We start from the raw sequence: 15,409 nt of genomic DNA on the forward strand, positions 1-15,409 counted from the left end.
TGGAGGGGGCAGTGCCTGAGCTGTGTCTGGAAGGATGTGCAGGAACCAGCCGGGGGAAGCAAGGGAGCTAGGGTTTGTGGACTGGGGAAGAGATGGCACAAACATCAGACAGGAGTGAGGACCTGTGTTTGGGTCCAGGCAAGCCAGGGTTCAGGGGGAGAGAGAAACCAGGGAAATGGCAGTGAACAGAAGGTCTTGTGTATCAGAGGGTATTGTGTATCAGATTTACACAAAAGGGAACAGCCTGACATCCTCTGGTGGTAGTAAGACAGCTGGATGATGGAAAGACCCTGAGGCTGCCACAGATGTTGAGAAATGTGTGTGGTCTGACTGGATGTGGGGGGTGAGTTTCAGGTGTGGAGAAGGGAGGATCCAGGTATGGGGAGCCAGAACAGGCAGCCAGTATGTGTGGTCCAGCTGCTTGGTGGTACTGGGGACCCTGGTTTGGCCTTACACTGATTAAGTAGATTCATATGACCACTGAGGCATGGGGAGCATGTGATTATTGAGACGCTGATCATGCAAGCAGGCTTCTAGCTGGCCTGGCTCCCAAGAGCTTTGCTGTTAATATGTGCCTTTCCATCTCATCTCCCTGCACCCAGGCCATACCTGGGAAGGGGCTACCTTTTTTGTCAGTTACAAAGGAAATAGCTTTTCTATACTAGTATGTGGGCAATGGCTATTACTGGACTCTTTTTCTGTATGGTCCAGGGACTGCTTGGCCTGGCAGCATTGCTTTTGGGCATAGCTTCTCCTAGGTCGGTGGTGGTGAAATGGAGCCCACTGTTTATCATTGAAAGCTCTAAAAGGTTTGCCATCACTGCCCTAGGTTAATAGCATATTGCAGTTTGGAAGGCAGCTGCCCAGAAGTGCTCAGCCAAGCTTCAGGGTCGCTTCAGAGAGGAGCTCTGGGTTCCTGATGTGTGTGTACGTGTGTGTGTGTGTGTGTGTGTGTGTGCGCACATGCATGCACATGCCACATAAGCACAAGAGCACATGCGCTAGGCCCTGAAGAATAGCTTCTGGGGTCTGGATGAACCCAGTGACAAACTTGTACAAGAAGGTAAGGCAATGCCTGTATTCTGTAGTCCCTGGGAAGAAAGTGGGTAGTAAAATGTGAACTTTGGAAAACTGAGACCAAAAGCTGAGTTCATTCTTGGGCCAAGCTAGGTCAAGGGCTAGGAGAAAGCAGCAGCTGTGGTCTTGCAGCTGTGGGTGGGACAGGTGGGGTTTGTCCACTATTCAGGTAGTCAAGACCCAAGCAGTTCCAGAACCTTGCCCTTTGGTCCTTTTCCATCTAAAATCCTGTGGCACTTCTGGCTCTGAATGCTCTGCCACCCTTCCCAGGATTGCTCAGCAGACCTACCGCTTGTTCCAGCAGAGAGGTATTAATCCCACCTGGCCTTCTGCTGTTTGTGTGAGTTCTGACACCTGTCGGTCCTGCGGTCCCTTATGCCTCCCAGGCTGCTCTGAGTACAGCCAGAATTCAGGGTGCCTCCCCCATGGGGCAAGTGCCTGGCCCATTTTCGGTCCATCTTGGAGCACCTGCAGCAGGTACTCCGCGTGTCTCCTGCATTTAGTACAAGCACCCACGAGGTGCTTTTTAAAGGCTGGGGGTTGGGGGAGTGAGAGCCTGATTAGCGGGAAAGTTGGGTGGGGAGGCATGCCCGAAAGGAATGGGTCTCGGCCTGAGGAAGGCTGACTGTGCCGGCCCAGCGGCAAGCCCTGGAGCCTGCAGCTCGCTCCCTCTCCCCACGTGAGCGCTAGGCCTTCGTTACTCTGGCAACTCGCCCCGCTCAGACGGCTCCAGGCAGCTGAATCCAGCCCCTTGTTACGGGGAAAATGCTCTCATTGAAGCGCCGGAGCGGAGCTTCTGCCTTTTATTGCAAGTGGCGCCACCGGCTTCCATTTGTAAACTTATTAGTGTGCGCGCCCGGGGAGAGGGCCCAGGAATCCCGGCGGCTGCGCTGGGGCCGGGAGAGGGCGACGGCCACTGCATGCTAATCAGGCGGCCGCTCTGCACTTCCCAGCCCCCAGCGCCCCCGCCCCGCCCCAGTCCTGACCTTGCCAGTGCCCGCCCAGATGTTTGTGTTCCCCTCGGAGTGAGGTCCGAGCGCATAGGTGGGAAGGGTCTTAGGACGGGAGAGGAGACAGGTCCCTCCCAGGGGAGGATGCCCTCCCTCTCCAAGGACGAGGGGCTCCTTGCCTCGCCCTAGGGCTGCCTGAAGTTCCAGCAGTCGGGGCTGTCCGTGGACCATGTCCCGTGCCAGTTCGTGCGCCCAGGCTCCCCGCCGCCGGCGGGAATGCTAATGCGCCCGCCTCGCCGCGCCGCTGTACTTCCAAAGGGCGGCAGCCGGGGCCAGAGCAGGTAATTACGTAGCTGGACAGATGGACCGGGCGCGGACGCACGGCGCCCTCCCCGCGCTCTGGTCCCTGGAGGCCCCGCGTGGGCTGGCGAGCAGCGCGTGGGCCTTCCGGAAGCGGGCTGATTGGACCCAGCTCAGGATTTCGCACAAGGGCAGCTCTTTGTTTACGGCTCTTCTTTCCTCTCCCTCCCCGTTTCCTTTTCGCCCACCACCTCCCTTTTCCGGTTATCTGTTTCGTCCAGGGGCTGGGGTCCTGTCCAACCGCCCACCTCCCAGCCCTGTCCTCTTGCTCTACGGTTGGGGACCCTTTGCCGGTGAGTCTGTCGTATGCTCCAGGGCCCAGCCAGCGGGCAGCGTGGGAGGACGGGCTGCAGAGCCCACGTCATCCTGCCCCGGGGGAGCGCAGCGTCTGCCCTCCCACCAGCGCGCGGAGGTGTCCGGGCCGCTGCCACGCGGGGGCACGCCTGCCATGTCACCACCAGCTGCCGACCTCATTAGGTCTCCTATCATGGAGGAGCGGGTGGTTAAAGGACCACAAGAACCAGAGCTAAGTGGCTGCAAAGATATTGACAGCCTCCCTGGAAACCCACTTTCCAATGAGCTGCCGCAACCCCTCCTTCTTTAATTAGCAGGAGGGAGCCGGACAAGTTGTTACAACTGCAGGGAAAAACGATAAAAGATGGCTTTGTATTAGTGTGGCAAATTTTATTAAACCGAGAGAAAGGGTAACTGAAACATGACAGCCGTGTGTGTAGTGCCTCCTGAATTGGTAATAATCCAATCTTGTTCTGAATCATCCCTGCGTTGGCAAACGGAATATAAAGCATTTAACAGATCCAATATAGTAAGAGGTACAACAGAGAACAGCGGAGTGGGGAGGGACAGGTAGGGAGCATCGCCAGTGCAGGGCCAGTGCTCACCAGTTAATGAGAGCAGAAGTGCAGGGTCTCGCTTAAGGCTTTGTCTCATTAATTACTCCTGCTAGCCTATTTCTGTTTTACATCTCACTCTTTTCCACTTATAATTCAGAAGTACTCTCTGGCCACACGAGAAAACTTAACTAATAGCACATTAGTTGTTAGGGAATGGACACAGCTGTTTTTCTAAAGGGAGTAAAAAGCAGGATGGGAAATGGAGGAGAAAGTTTAGACCAGGCTGCACTTGGCCTATGACTTTGTTCCTTAAACTGCAAGGGGAGTGACTGACTGTGTTTACTATGCATTAGCCATGTTGCACGTAAGGGACCTTATTTCTATGATAAAGATCTGAGCTAGGCTCATGTGAGGTAAGTCTTCTATCAAGGTCTAGTCAGTGGCAGCCTGGATTTGTGCTTTGGTTGTTCAGACTCCAAAGCTTATTGTTTGCCTATTACCCTAAGCCTCAGATTTTATTTGACAAATGAAAAGGCAAAAAATTCTTCATTTGTAGAAATCATTTAGTGGGCAATTGTAGTTCTTAAGCATAAGGGATTTCAAGAGATCTGATCTAGGTAAGATATTCTTTACTTGGCTTTTCAGAGGAAGTGACTGGGTCTTGGAGGCTGGAAGCAACCTGTCCAGGGTGGTCCAAACAGGAAGTGACTGAGAAAGGAGACCAGACCTCAGATTCCTTTCTAGTAAGGCCTGATGTCAGATAAGTCCATGCTGGTATTAAAACAGGGGCAATTTAAGACAACTGCAAGCAAGTGTATGGATTAAGTCTTGCTAACACATATGACATGAATAATCCAGAATTGGAATGAGGAAGGTGCTTAGCATATACATCACAAATGCTTCCAATAACTCACAACCTTCTCTCTTTTTTGAGATCAGGGTTTTGTTGTGTTGTCCAGGCTGGTCTTGAACTCATGCACTCCAGTCATCCTTCTGCCTCCACCTCCTTCTGGAGTAGCTGGGACCACCATGACTGGCTGCCATCTTCTTTTTTACTTTAGGTTTTTTTCTGAACAAGGGATAGGACAACTAAGTGGATGCATAACTGGTTGAGCAATTAGTGATGTTAAATAAGAGAGCATCTTCAGGGACATGTGTGCAACATGAGTTTGTCCTGGTGCTTTGATGTTTTTAATGTGCTGACTACTGAGTTAAGACTCAGAAAGCTCTCAGCAGAATAGGGTGAGGTTGGTAAGGGAATGTCTGTGTTAGCTTTTGCGCAGCTCCAGTCAAACAGTGCCTTGCAGTAAGACAGTGATTCCTGCTGGTATTAGGCCTGTGTTCTTAGGGCTGCCATAGTCTTAATTTCTGTCCTCAGTGGAGACTGAGCTTGCCAGCCACTTTTCCCAGATTTGAAGGCTGGCATATAGATCTCCACTCTCTTTCTCAGTCCTTCTGTCAAAGACCAAGCTAGACCTTCTGAGGGGTTTCACTCCCCACCCAGGAGTGATTCACAGGTCCCTTTTCCCAGCATGGAGAGGAAATGAGCAAAGCTTTTCTGTTAAAAAAAGACAAAAATATGTACTACAACCCCAGGCTCCAGTTTGGGTTTGCAAAGTAGAAAACAAAACAGAACCATTTTCCAGGTACTTTTATGTTATTGCCTCTATAATGTGCCCCAAAATATTTTTGAAGTGATTCATCTGCAATCCAATAAGAACAACGGCTGTTACCATCAGAATGAAAGGAGCTGAGGCGCATTAGCCAGTGATTTGATTTGATGCAGAGGAAGTGGCACAGGTGTTTAAAGCCGTTTGTCTGAGGCAGCAGGGTCTGTGCCTCGGGTGTCTGTGGCTCCAGGTGGGGCAGTGGGCCTGCCTACCGTCGTATACAGTAATAGACCAGCCAGGCTGCACCTCATGGTTGCAGGGGGCATAGGCTTTTAATTTCAGTGCATTAATCTTCTGCCACTCAAGGACTTCTTTGTAGTCAGTTAATTTTTAAAATTATTGTTACTAGTAATATAATAATAATTATTATTCACATTTGAGGAACTTTCCAGTTTATTAAGCTTTTTACCTATTAACTGATTTGACCTTGATAACCACTCTGGGATTGACTAGGTAATATTATCCTGTTATATAGCTAAGAAAACTAAGGCTTTAATATATTTACTACTTTGTCCAAGATCCAAAGCCTCCCTTCTGTTATTCTCTCTGCTTTCTTTTGCAGTGCTGGGGATGAAACCCAGGGCCTAGTGTATGCTAGGCAAGCATTCTGCTGCCGAACCATATCCCCTGCCCCCACTGGCCATTTTTAATATGGGTATCACCATGTGTATGTCAAGAATTCTTGTTGAATTCTGATCTGTGGGGAGGGAAGACTGGCTTCCCTAAAAGGTAGTGATATAGAGGTAGGGGAATATAGTACAGTCATGGGGAGAAGAGGAGGGCTGGTAACCAGGAAACAGGAGTGTCAAAGAGGACCCCAAGGTGGTCGGAGAGAAATTCTGGGCCTTGCTGTTGTGAATTCAGAAAAGGCTGAGGTTAGGAACAATAGTCTCCCATACATGGTGGGCAGGAGCTAGGTGGGGTAAACTGGGAACCCAAAGCAGGGAGGCTCTACCATACTCATCAAGGCCAGATGAACTAGACACATGTCCCTCTCCTGTTCCTTTCCCATTGGTGTTTCTGGACTATTAGAGAATTCTTCTTTAATCATTCTGATCTCATTAGTTGTGCATTTTGGGATTAAGTCTAAAGTCCTGTTTCCATAGTAAGGCCTCATGAAAGAAGTGTTGGCTGCTCCTGGGACCAGGAGGAGTAGTGAGTGAGAGACCCTCAGGAAGATGCAGTGCAGGTGGGTGTCGAGCGTCAGGAGAAGAGCCTGCTGCCTTGCCTCTCCTGCAGGGTGTCCTCCGCTGCTAACCCTGGAGGAGGGTTAAGGTGTGGATTTTAAAAGATGGATTGTGATCCTTGCCTATAGTTTACATTAAAAGACTTGTAACGGTATGTAGTATTTCTCTGTCCTACCTCTGCCTTGAACCCCAGCTTCCCTCCTTAGAGACACTGGCTTTCAACTTTATTGCTGTTTTTCTCTGATACCTACACATCTCCATAGTATTTGTGTATTGCTGTATTTTGTTGCATTGATTATATGCTTTATTGATTGACTTTTTATTTATGGTAGTGAGGATTTATTTTTTATAATAGCTATCTCTTCTGATTCTTACCTTTAAGCTTTAGTTAAATTAATATTCATAATTTACATTACGTCTATTCCAATATTATTCACACCTGACTAATACATTACAGTTTTTTTTTTTTTCTTTTTTACTTCTTATTTTGTTCTGAAGGTGATAACTACTTCGTTTGTCGTTTGTTTTCTTTCTACTTATTTATAGCCTCTTGGGGTAATCTTCCTCTAGCCTCTGGATAAGTCAGTTTCAAGAAATTCTGGACACTTGTGTTCTTTGCTCACCTTTCTCCCCAGGTCAGCCTTGAGGCTACTCTGCTGGGACTTCTCTCTACTCTCCTTGGCCCTGGAAATCCCTTTACCTTTCTGTCATTTATGTTCCCTATTTTGGGGCTCTTCCATCTTTATTATTCTTGGTTTACCCTATTATTATTTTTTTTTTTCTGGTACGGGAATTGAACTCACGACCTTGCGCTTGCTTGCCAGGCAGTCGCTGTGCCGCTGAGCTAAATCCCCAGCCCCTACCCTATTGTTTTGATGGAACATGTTCTCCAGGAGTTATCTCAGATTAAAAAACCATACAAAACTGGATGTGGTGGCACATACCTATCATCCCAGCTACTTGGGAGGCTGAGGGAGGAGGATCATGAGCATGAGGCCAACCTGGGCAACTTAGTGAGACCCTGTCTTAGAGAAAAAGGCAAAGTGGCTGAGGTCATGGTGACAACACCTCTAGGTGTGTCACGGTACACTCTGCAAGCTCTAGGCTGGCTGCCTTCTGTGCCTGGCACATGATGGTCTCCTCCCTTGGGTTTGGTCTCCTGTTTTCCATAGCCCTTGCCATTCTTTGGGCTTAGGTTATTCCCTCATCTTGCTGGCAGGAGTTTGAATTTTAGAAAGGCTGATTAATGGCGGGACTTCACACCAGTAAGTAACAGAATTGTGACTTGAACCCAGTACCCTAGGTCTGCTGGCTCAGAATGGTGTTTTTCCCTGAAGCTATGATGCTGACTGCTGGTCCTCTTGGGACAAGAATGATGCCAACCCCCAGCCATCAACACGGGTCATCCGCCTGACCTTGCCCACGCATTCTCACCTACTTCCTCTCCCTCTCTGACCAGTCCTCCTTGTTGCTGTCTGTCTCCCTGACATCCTGTATCTTTGCCTTGGCCACATCTAGGGCATGATCTGCCAGAGGGAACCCCAGGGTCTGTGAGGTGACCTAGATGTTTTACACCTTTCTGGGTGACTGACCCACTTGGTGGTGGGGAACATGGTTTAAAAGGACCAAGGCCATTGCTTTCTTCCTTTGAAGAAAGTCACTAGAGGCATCCTGTCTCAGTCTGTAGGACCTGCTGTATCAAATTATCACAGACTGGGTGGCTTACAAAGCAGACATTTATTTCTCTCCATTTGGGAGGCTGGGTGGTCTAAATCAGGGTGCCAGCAGATATGGTATCTAGTGAGGGCCCACTTGATGGTTTGCAGATGGCTTCCCTCACGTGGTAGAGAGCAGAGAGAGCAGGAGCAAGCTCTGCTCATTTATAAGGATACTAATACCATTGACACAGTTCCCACCTTTGTGAGTTTACCACCTGCCCAAGGCTCCACCTCCTAATGCCATCACCTTGAGAGTTCATATTTCAACATGTGACTTTTGGAGAGCCACAAACTTTTAGCCCCTTATACGTTTCCTCTGTTACATGCTTGATGGAGTCTATCTGAAAAAGGTAGACCTGGATTAAGCAGGTCAGGGAATTGTGCTCTGGGGAGATGGTCAGGTGGGAGCCTCCTGAGATCCCTGGCAACTTGATAAGTGTGAGTGGATGTCTTGCGGGGGAGAAAGACAGAAAGCCGTGTTTACTTTGCAGGGTGTCTGTGAAGGACTTGCCAGGCTGGCCTTAAGGAGGCTGCCTTGTCCCGACTGACTGATTTTTCCCTCCCCTGTTTTACCCCCTGCCTTTCAGCATTGTCTTACTTGGGAAGTTCTCCAGGCAGAGTGGAAGGAAGATGGCAGTGCATCCCAGAAGTCATGCATAAGTAAAATCCACAGATAACTCTCAAGCCCTGCTTTAGCCATTAGTTTCAATCTTTCTTACCCACTAAACCCTCTCGTAGAGCTGCTGGGGAGAATGGCACTATTGATTTCCATCTTTCCCTTTTCATTTCCTCTCTGCTTCCTTCCTCTTTTTCACTGATTAAGGTACAAATTAGCAATGAAATGACCCCAATAAGGCTGTTGAATGTTCCGCAAGAACATGGAAAAGCCAGAGGTCTCCATAATGTATGCATTAGATAATCAGGGCTAAAACCATTGAGAGACAGCTACACACCACTCATTTGTTTATTCATTTACTCACTCAGTAATCTGTTATCTAATAAAGTTCTAGGCTCTAGAGTTAGAAGGTCACAGTGTCTTTCCTTTTGAGGTGTTTAAAGCAAAGTGATATCTTGTGGCTTTAATTACTCCAGGGCTATGAACCATGTTGGTTTTGCCAACTTGGTATTATGTCCTGGGTATCCTATCGTGCTGGGGTTGAGGAACAAGTGGCGTGTGCAGTGTGAGAGCCCCATAAATGTCTGTTGCTGATAATGGTGATGGCTTGATCAATAAAGCTAATCCTGCCATTGTCATCGGGATATAAATCTAGTTGTGTGTGTGAGAATTTCTCCTTAAATACGATGCTAAGGATGCTCAGTCAGACTATTTTCAGTTTCCCAGAGTGAAGCCTTATGAAAGACCTCGGCAGTTTGCTGAGCAGATAATTGGAGTCACCCCATTAGTTCAGGCCTCCATGCCCACTGCTGCCCAGTACCACCTTACAACTGCTGAGGGCCCTGGGCCTCCACTCAGCCTTCTCTAATGCTAACTTGTGGATCTTTTAAGATCCAGCTTAAATCCTGTTGCCCTGAATGAGAGGCGGTGGTGAACATGGGGCTGGAAAGTCAGAATTGGGCACTTGGGATCCAGAATGGTCCTGAGCAGGTGTACAAGGGGGCTGTCAAGTCACATGGGGGAACCAGGAAAAGAAGCAAGAGTAGGCTGAGGCTGGGACTTGGAATAGCAAGTGCTGGTCCTGGCTACAGGAGACAATATATAGCTGGGCCTAAATCAGGATGCAGGAGGCCACAGGGGTCCAGGGCATGTGCCACAGGAATCTTCCCAGTCTCTAGTATCTGGAGGTGCGTGGCCTGACAGCTAAGCCATTGCTCTCCTGAGTACCTAGTTTCATTGACTCCCAGCTTGGGGATGCTGCCCTGGAAGGGCCCTGGAGCCCTGAGAGCATCCCTAACAATTACTGTCACTTGGGACCAGCACCAGTGCCTTGGAACAGGCCAGTGATGGCGAACCTTTCAAAGCTTTCAATGATATAAACAGCCTACTGCACCATGCATGCTGTATGTTTGCCGCCACTGGAATAGACTGTCCAGTGTGAAAGTGCTTTGTTCTGTGTCTTCTTTGCAAGCTTCTAAAGAGCAGGTCAGGCACCCACATCCCTGTCTCAGACATGTCCCAGCCTTGCACGGTGGGGCTCTGTAAATGATTCTGGCTAAATGGGTGCGAGAATGGTATCCAGAGCAGCCAGTCAAAGTGAAGTCTCTGGGCTGGATAAACTTCTCTGATTTTAGGTCTTCTCCCAAAGAGGGGATGGTGGAGAGATGATAATAACAGCAGTTTACAAGATAGTGAACACTTGGATGGAACTTGCCGCACACCAGTGTCTATTGTACATTCTCTCACTTGATTCTCCCAACAACCCTACGAGGCTGACACTCTTATTACTCCCACTTTACAGATAAGGAAATGTAAGCCCTGACTTACTCCTGTTCATTCTTCAGGTCCTGCTTTTGAAAAGGCCATCACTCCCTCCACCTGCCTATTATTGCTTTCCCGCTTTCCCTGGCTGTTGTGGACTTGTCACTCTTCCCTAGGACTGCAAGCTTTAGGGGCTGTTCCCATCTTGCTTACTACTGAACCCTCAGTGTCTGGCATATATGTGGTATGGAGCTGGTGTCCAGTCAGTGTTTTTGAATGAGAAAGTGAGTGTGTTCTTATGACTACATCACTGAGTCTCTGTGTGAGCGCTCCATCATCCAGTCTACAGGGAGAGGATGCTCTTTGCTCTTTGTGTCTCCTCGGGCCTGTTGAGCAGAGAGCTGCCCCAGAACCAGGCATCTCTGTTTAACAAGTATTTATTAAGTAATTTCCATGTGTCTGGTCTATACTGAGTGACAGGTAAGGGGTCCCTGACCTCAAGGAACTTCTGATGTTGAGGGTATGGGACAGTAGACATCTGCTACAAACAAACGCCTTTACTTGAATTTCTCGTGATGCTCTGTCATGCTTTTAGAAAAGTAGCCCCTGTTTTGCCCTCCCAAGAGTTTCGGGAAGGGGCCACTGGGCACCACGCTCCACAGTCTTCTGAACTTCTGATCACCCTGCCATGCCCGCTGTCCCTCAGGGAGACAAGTAGAGGTGGTTCAGTTCTGCCCATCAATCCTGGGATCATTTGCTGTCTCTATCAGAGGACATGAGCATTTTAGCAAATTCTGGAAAGTGCAAGTTTTCCGCTCAGCCTGCGGTGGGCTGACGGCACCTCTGCGTGAATATCTTTCCATTTATCATCTCACGCCTCTCCTCCCTCTCCCTGCCCAGCCACTGCCTTTTACCTGATTTAATTTTCACACTTACTCAGTGGTTCTTCAGGAACCTTGTCTGCATCATTTTATAGCTCTTCCCTCTGGCGTGCAGGGTTCCCACCCCTGTCCATGCCCTCCTCCTCTCCTGTACCTTTTTTTTTTTTTTTAGTAGGAAACACGAAAGGGTTTCTTTCTCCTGTGCATGTGGACAAGTGTTGTTTCAGCTGAGTTAGGTGAGGATGTGGGTGTGTGCCTCACACATTTATCCAGGCACATAGACATGGCTCTTGCACTTGCCTTGTTCCTTACTCTTCATCCACCTTGATTTTCTGCTGGGTGCCCCTACAGGCTTCAGTAGGAGTGAACTTACCATAGACAGCTTCCTCCCTTTGCTTTATGCATAGGGATTAAGCAGCAGAATACCCTCTGGTGTTGGGAGGGACCCTGAGGAGTGACTCCCAGACTTTTCGGACAGTATCCTGCAGCAGCTGGGAGGTGCAGCCCCTTTTATTTCCTGGGAGGTGGCTATAGGAAAACAAAGTATGAATGGCCATAATTTACTGGGCTCCTGGGTAAATTTGTATTTCATTCTGATTATTGAATGTGTCGCCTAATTGCAGCTATAAAAAGGAATAGTCCATCTTCCCCATGAAAGCCCGGTGCTGGCTGATTGTTGTTTAATTAGTTGATTCCAGTGGTTGGGGGGTGAGTTTGGAATTACAATTACAGCTCCTATTATTTCAGGGAGATTGCTGAATTAATTAGTGGGACAATAGGATTCTTCATTGTTGACATCTTAAGAATCCACAATAATAACTTTAAAATTGATTGCAATAATGGAAGTTGGTAATAAACTTGTCTTTTTTGCTGGGTGAGGCTAGACTTCTGGGAGACCAGGGCTTCCCCTTCTGCTCCTCTGCCTAGAAGTAGTGGGGTGTGGAGAGGCAGCTGCTCCTGACCCTGACTGAGATCTTTGCTGGCGAGGGGCGATGGAAGAAGCTGAGTAGGATCAGCTTTGTTTTGTGCTTGTTTTCTCATGGCTGGGACAGTGGAGTTGAGAAAGAGTAATGAAGGAGAAGACTGGTCCAACTACAGACACACAAGGATTACTTCAAGGTCAAAGAAGAGGAGCCCTGTTTATAGTTGTAATGGTCGTGGACAGTCAGTCTGGCCAGGAGCAGGTAGCAGTGTCTGGAGTGGACCCAAGAAGGTGACAAGGCCAAAGTCATCCATAGATCTCTGGGAGCTGGTGGGTTCTTGTGAGTCTGTGTCCCCTGTACTGGCCAGGGACAAAGCTGGCTGGTGTTTGGTCCTGGAGCTCTCTGGCCTTTTGGCCCCAGCTTCACCTCAGCTCCTGGTTGAGTTGGGATGGGGGCTGCCAGGATCCAGCACTGTTTTCCTCTTAGCTTGCCCTTGCGTTCCCTTTCATCTTTCCATTCTCCCCAGGAGTCACCAGAAACATCTACTCTGGATGTAAGAGAGAAATACTGCACTTCAGCTTCAGCTGGAGAGGTGATAATGAGAATACGTATAGGAGAGACTGTTTATCCAGGTGGTTAATATTTGAATAATCCTGAAGGTCATGTGGCATCTTTCTTTCAAAGAAAGGTTTTTCCCCCGAGCCTCTGTTCGTGCACAGAGAAGTGGGGCAGAGGACAGGGCTGTCCAGAACTGCATCTTGTGGGTTTGGGACATGGCTGCTTTGGTCCAGAGTCACTGGTAATGCCTGGGATGAAGAGGGCCAAGTGAGGGCCAAGGAGGCTGTGTCCTGGGAGGAGAGTCTGAAGGGTGGGGTTCCCTAGGAGGCACAGAACGGGATGACTGGCGCCCTTTGGCTTAGTGGAGGCTTCTTCTGGTTCCGAAGGCATTTGCCCAAAGAAGCGTGGATGGGAGCCTTCCAAACACCATCTCCTCATCGTCCTTGTTCCCTTTTTCCCACTAGCATCTCACTGTGGTCATCTAGGGCTAGCTGTCCTCCAGGGAGAAAGGGGCTGGGGAGCTTCTTGGAAGGCAGGTGATTAAGATTTAATAGGACATTTTCTGTTTCTGCCAGACGGGGGATTGTAAAATGCAGCTAATTTTGAGAGCTAAGGGATCACAGAGTCATTTTGCCTGTCGACTAAGAAAGGCCAGGCATAAAATTCTGCCAGTCCTTGCCCTCCTGTCTCCAGCCCTCCCCAGCCACACTGCTGGGCTGTGACTGAGCTGCCCCGAGCACCTGGATGGAACAGCACACTCACCCCCCCTCCCCGCTTGGGGCCACTGCAGGTGTGGCCAGCTGGTGCTCTTCAGCTGGCTGAGGCTTAATGAGGAGCAGTGATGCCAGAGCAGGTCCAGGCAGCCTGTAGCCCCTGTGCAGGGCACAAACCTCAGCCCAGGGCCTGGGACCATAGCTGCAGTAAGACTTCTACGCCCTTAGTCCCCTGTGGAGGGGTTTCCTGAGCTTTCATCTCACAGAGTCCAGTTCCTTCAGCAGAGGGAGTTGAACAGTTGAAAAAAATGAGTTGGAACAGGAATGGTGGCAGTGTGTGTATGTGTGTGTATGTGTGTGTATGTGTGTCTGCATGTATATATGTGTGAGCACGTATGAGGAGAGAAAAGAGATGAGCAGAGACAGACAAAGGCAGGCACGGGGAGATAGGGACAGGGAAAAGGAAGAAAGAGGTCCTGAGGGCAGAGGAATAGATGCCCTCTGGTGTCCCCTGGCCTGAGGGCTGGGCTGATTGTCAGACTGACCTCTACTATGTCTGCACCTGCTGATGCAGGAAATGAGAACATGGAGGGACAGCACTGGGTATAGTCCTAGGGATAAAGGGGAGGCCAGGTGTTGGCAACAGGAGTGGGATCCTGTAGACTCTCTGGGTTTCCCCTTTCCTCTGAAGAGAAGGTGGGGCTTAGGGCTGTCCCTAGGCATGCTAAGCCTAGTGTGAACCCTCAAAGGCTGTGTGACTCACAACACAGGTGATCTCTGAGGTCATATAAAAATGAGGAGCCAGGTGTGACAGTGCATGCTTATAATCCCAGCACTTGGGAGGCTAAGGCAGCAGGATCACTGCAAGTTTGAGGCCAGCCTCGGTTACATAGTGAGTTCAAGGCCATCCTGAACTACACACTGAGACCTTATCTCAAAAACAAAAACAAAAACACAAAATAATAATGAGGCTAATACTATCCCTAACATCACAAGGTTGTCATGGCTGTTACATGAGACATACCTGCTAGAACTTTTAGAAGTACCGGCTCCAATAAGGCAACGTTCTCCTTTCCCTTCTTGCTCTAAAAGGCAACACCTGATGTTTAGTGCAGTGCCAGACACGTGTTGGGCACTTGCTGCCACTTACTTGCTGGGGTTGGGTTCGAAATCCTGACTACCACTTAGCAGCTGCTCCTCAGCTTGGGGAGCCAGTAGTCAGGCAGGGCGGAGGACTGACCTCGGCAGGCCAGTGGATCCCCATTTCTGGAGCCTCCCTGCCAGGTCTGCCTTCTTTCCTCCCTTGGCCCCTTTCCACATCCATGAAGAGCAGGAGGTGGACTCCAAAGCCCATGCTTCTGGCTCCACTGGGCCATGAGTGGCCCATGAGCTCTGGCTCTGCTGCTGCCTGCTGTTGGAAATTCAGGTTGAGTACTTCACCCCACAGTGGTGGCAGGTGGGAGATCCTGGTGGCACTGCTGTGCCTGTCTTAAGAGGGCAGTGACATCCTGCCATCAGGCAGAGTTCTACCTGAAGATAACAGTCTAGTTCAAGCATTTATTGAACACTTATGGTATACCAGGTCCTGCCCTGGTACTGAAGATTCACCATGACCGGGCTATATATGGCGTGGGCATGGAACAGAGAACACCAGTGGTAGATAAGGATGTGATCAGTGCCAGGACAAAAAGAAAACACTAGGATGGATGAGGAGTGGGGTACAGGGCTTTGTGGGCTGAACTGTGGGGAGGCAACAGTTATGTGAGATCTGCAGCTGAGAAGGAGCCAGGCACACGTCAGGGCAGGGCCTTCTAGGCAAAGGGAACGTGATGAGTACAGCATCCTCAAGGCAGGGATGTGAGCACTGTGCTGGACAAAGGGGGCAGATGTCAGAGTAGCTGGGTTGTGGTGGACCAAGGCTGAGTGGTGCAAGGTGAGTGCTGAGAAGCAGGCCTGGCTGCGTATACCAGCAGAGGGATTTGGCTGTTATTCTAAAGTAAGATGAGAAGACATCAGAGGAGTCATGCAGGGGAGTGACATAGCATGATTTATATTTGAAAAATGTAATTTTGACAGCTTTTTAAGAATAAACTATGGAGGGGGGATATTAAGAAGCGCCAAGTCATTATAGGCCGGGTGACAAC

General features: G+C 49.3%; 1 protein-coding gene across 4 annotated transcripts in view; it reads left to right on the forward strand.

Moving 5' to 3' along the window:
* Positions 1-2,108: 2,108 nt before the first annotated feature.
* Grik4 (glutamate receptor, ionotropic, kainate 4) overlaps positions 2,109-15,409 on the forward strand; it is a 368,414-nt gene continuing 355,113 nt past the window's right edge. For all 4 annotated transcript variants that reach the window (XM_013511259.1, XM_013511258.1, XM_013511260.1 and 1 more), the window contains exon 1: positions 2,109-2,368. The gene's annotated coding sequence lies outside the window, so the exon portion shown is untranslated. The remainder of the gene's footprint in view (positions 2,369-15,409) is intronic.

This window comes from Chinchilla lanigera, unplaced genomic scaffold (assembly GCF_000276665.1).
Source record: "Chinchilla lanigera isolate Chin_1 unplaced genomic scaffold, ChiLan1.0 scaffold00011, whole genome shotgun sequence".
Lineage (NCBI taxonomy): Eukaryota > Metazoa > Chordata > Mammalia > Rodentia > Chinchillidae > Chinchilla > Chinchilla lanigera.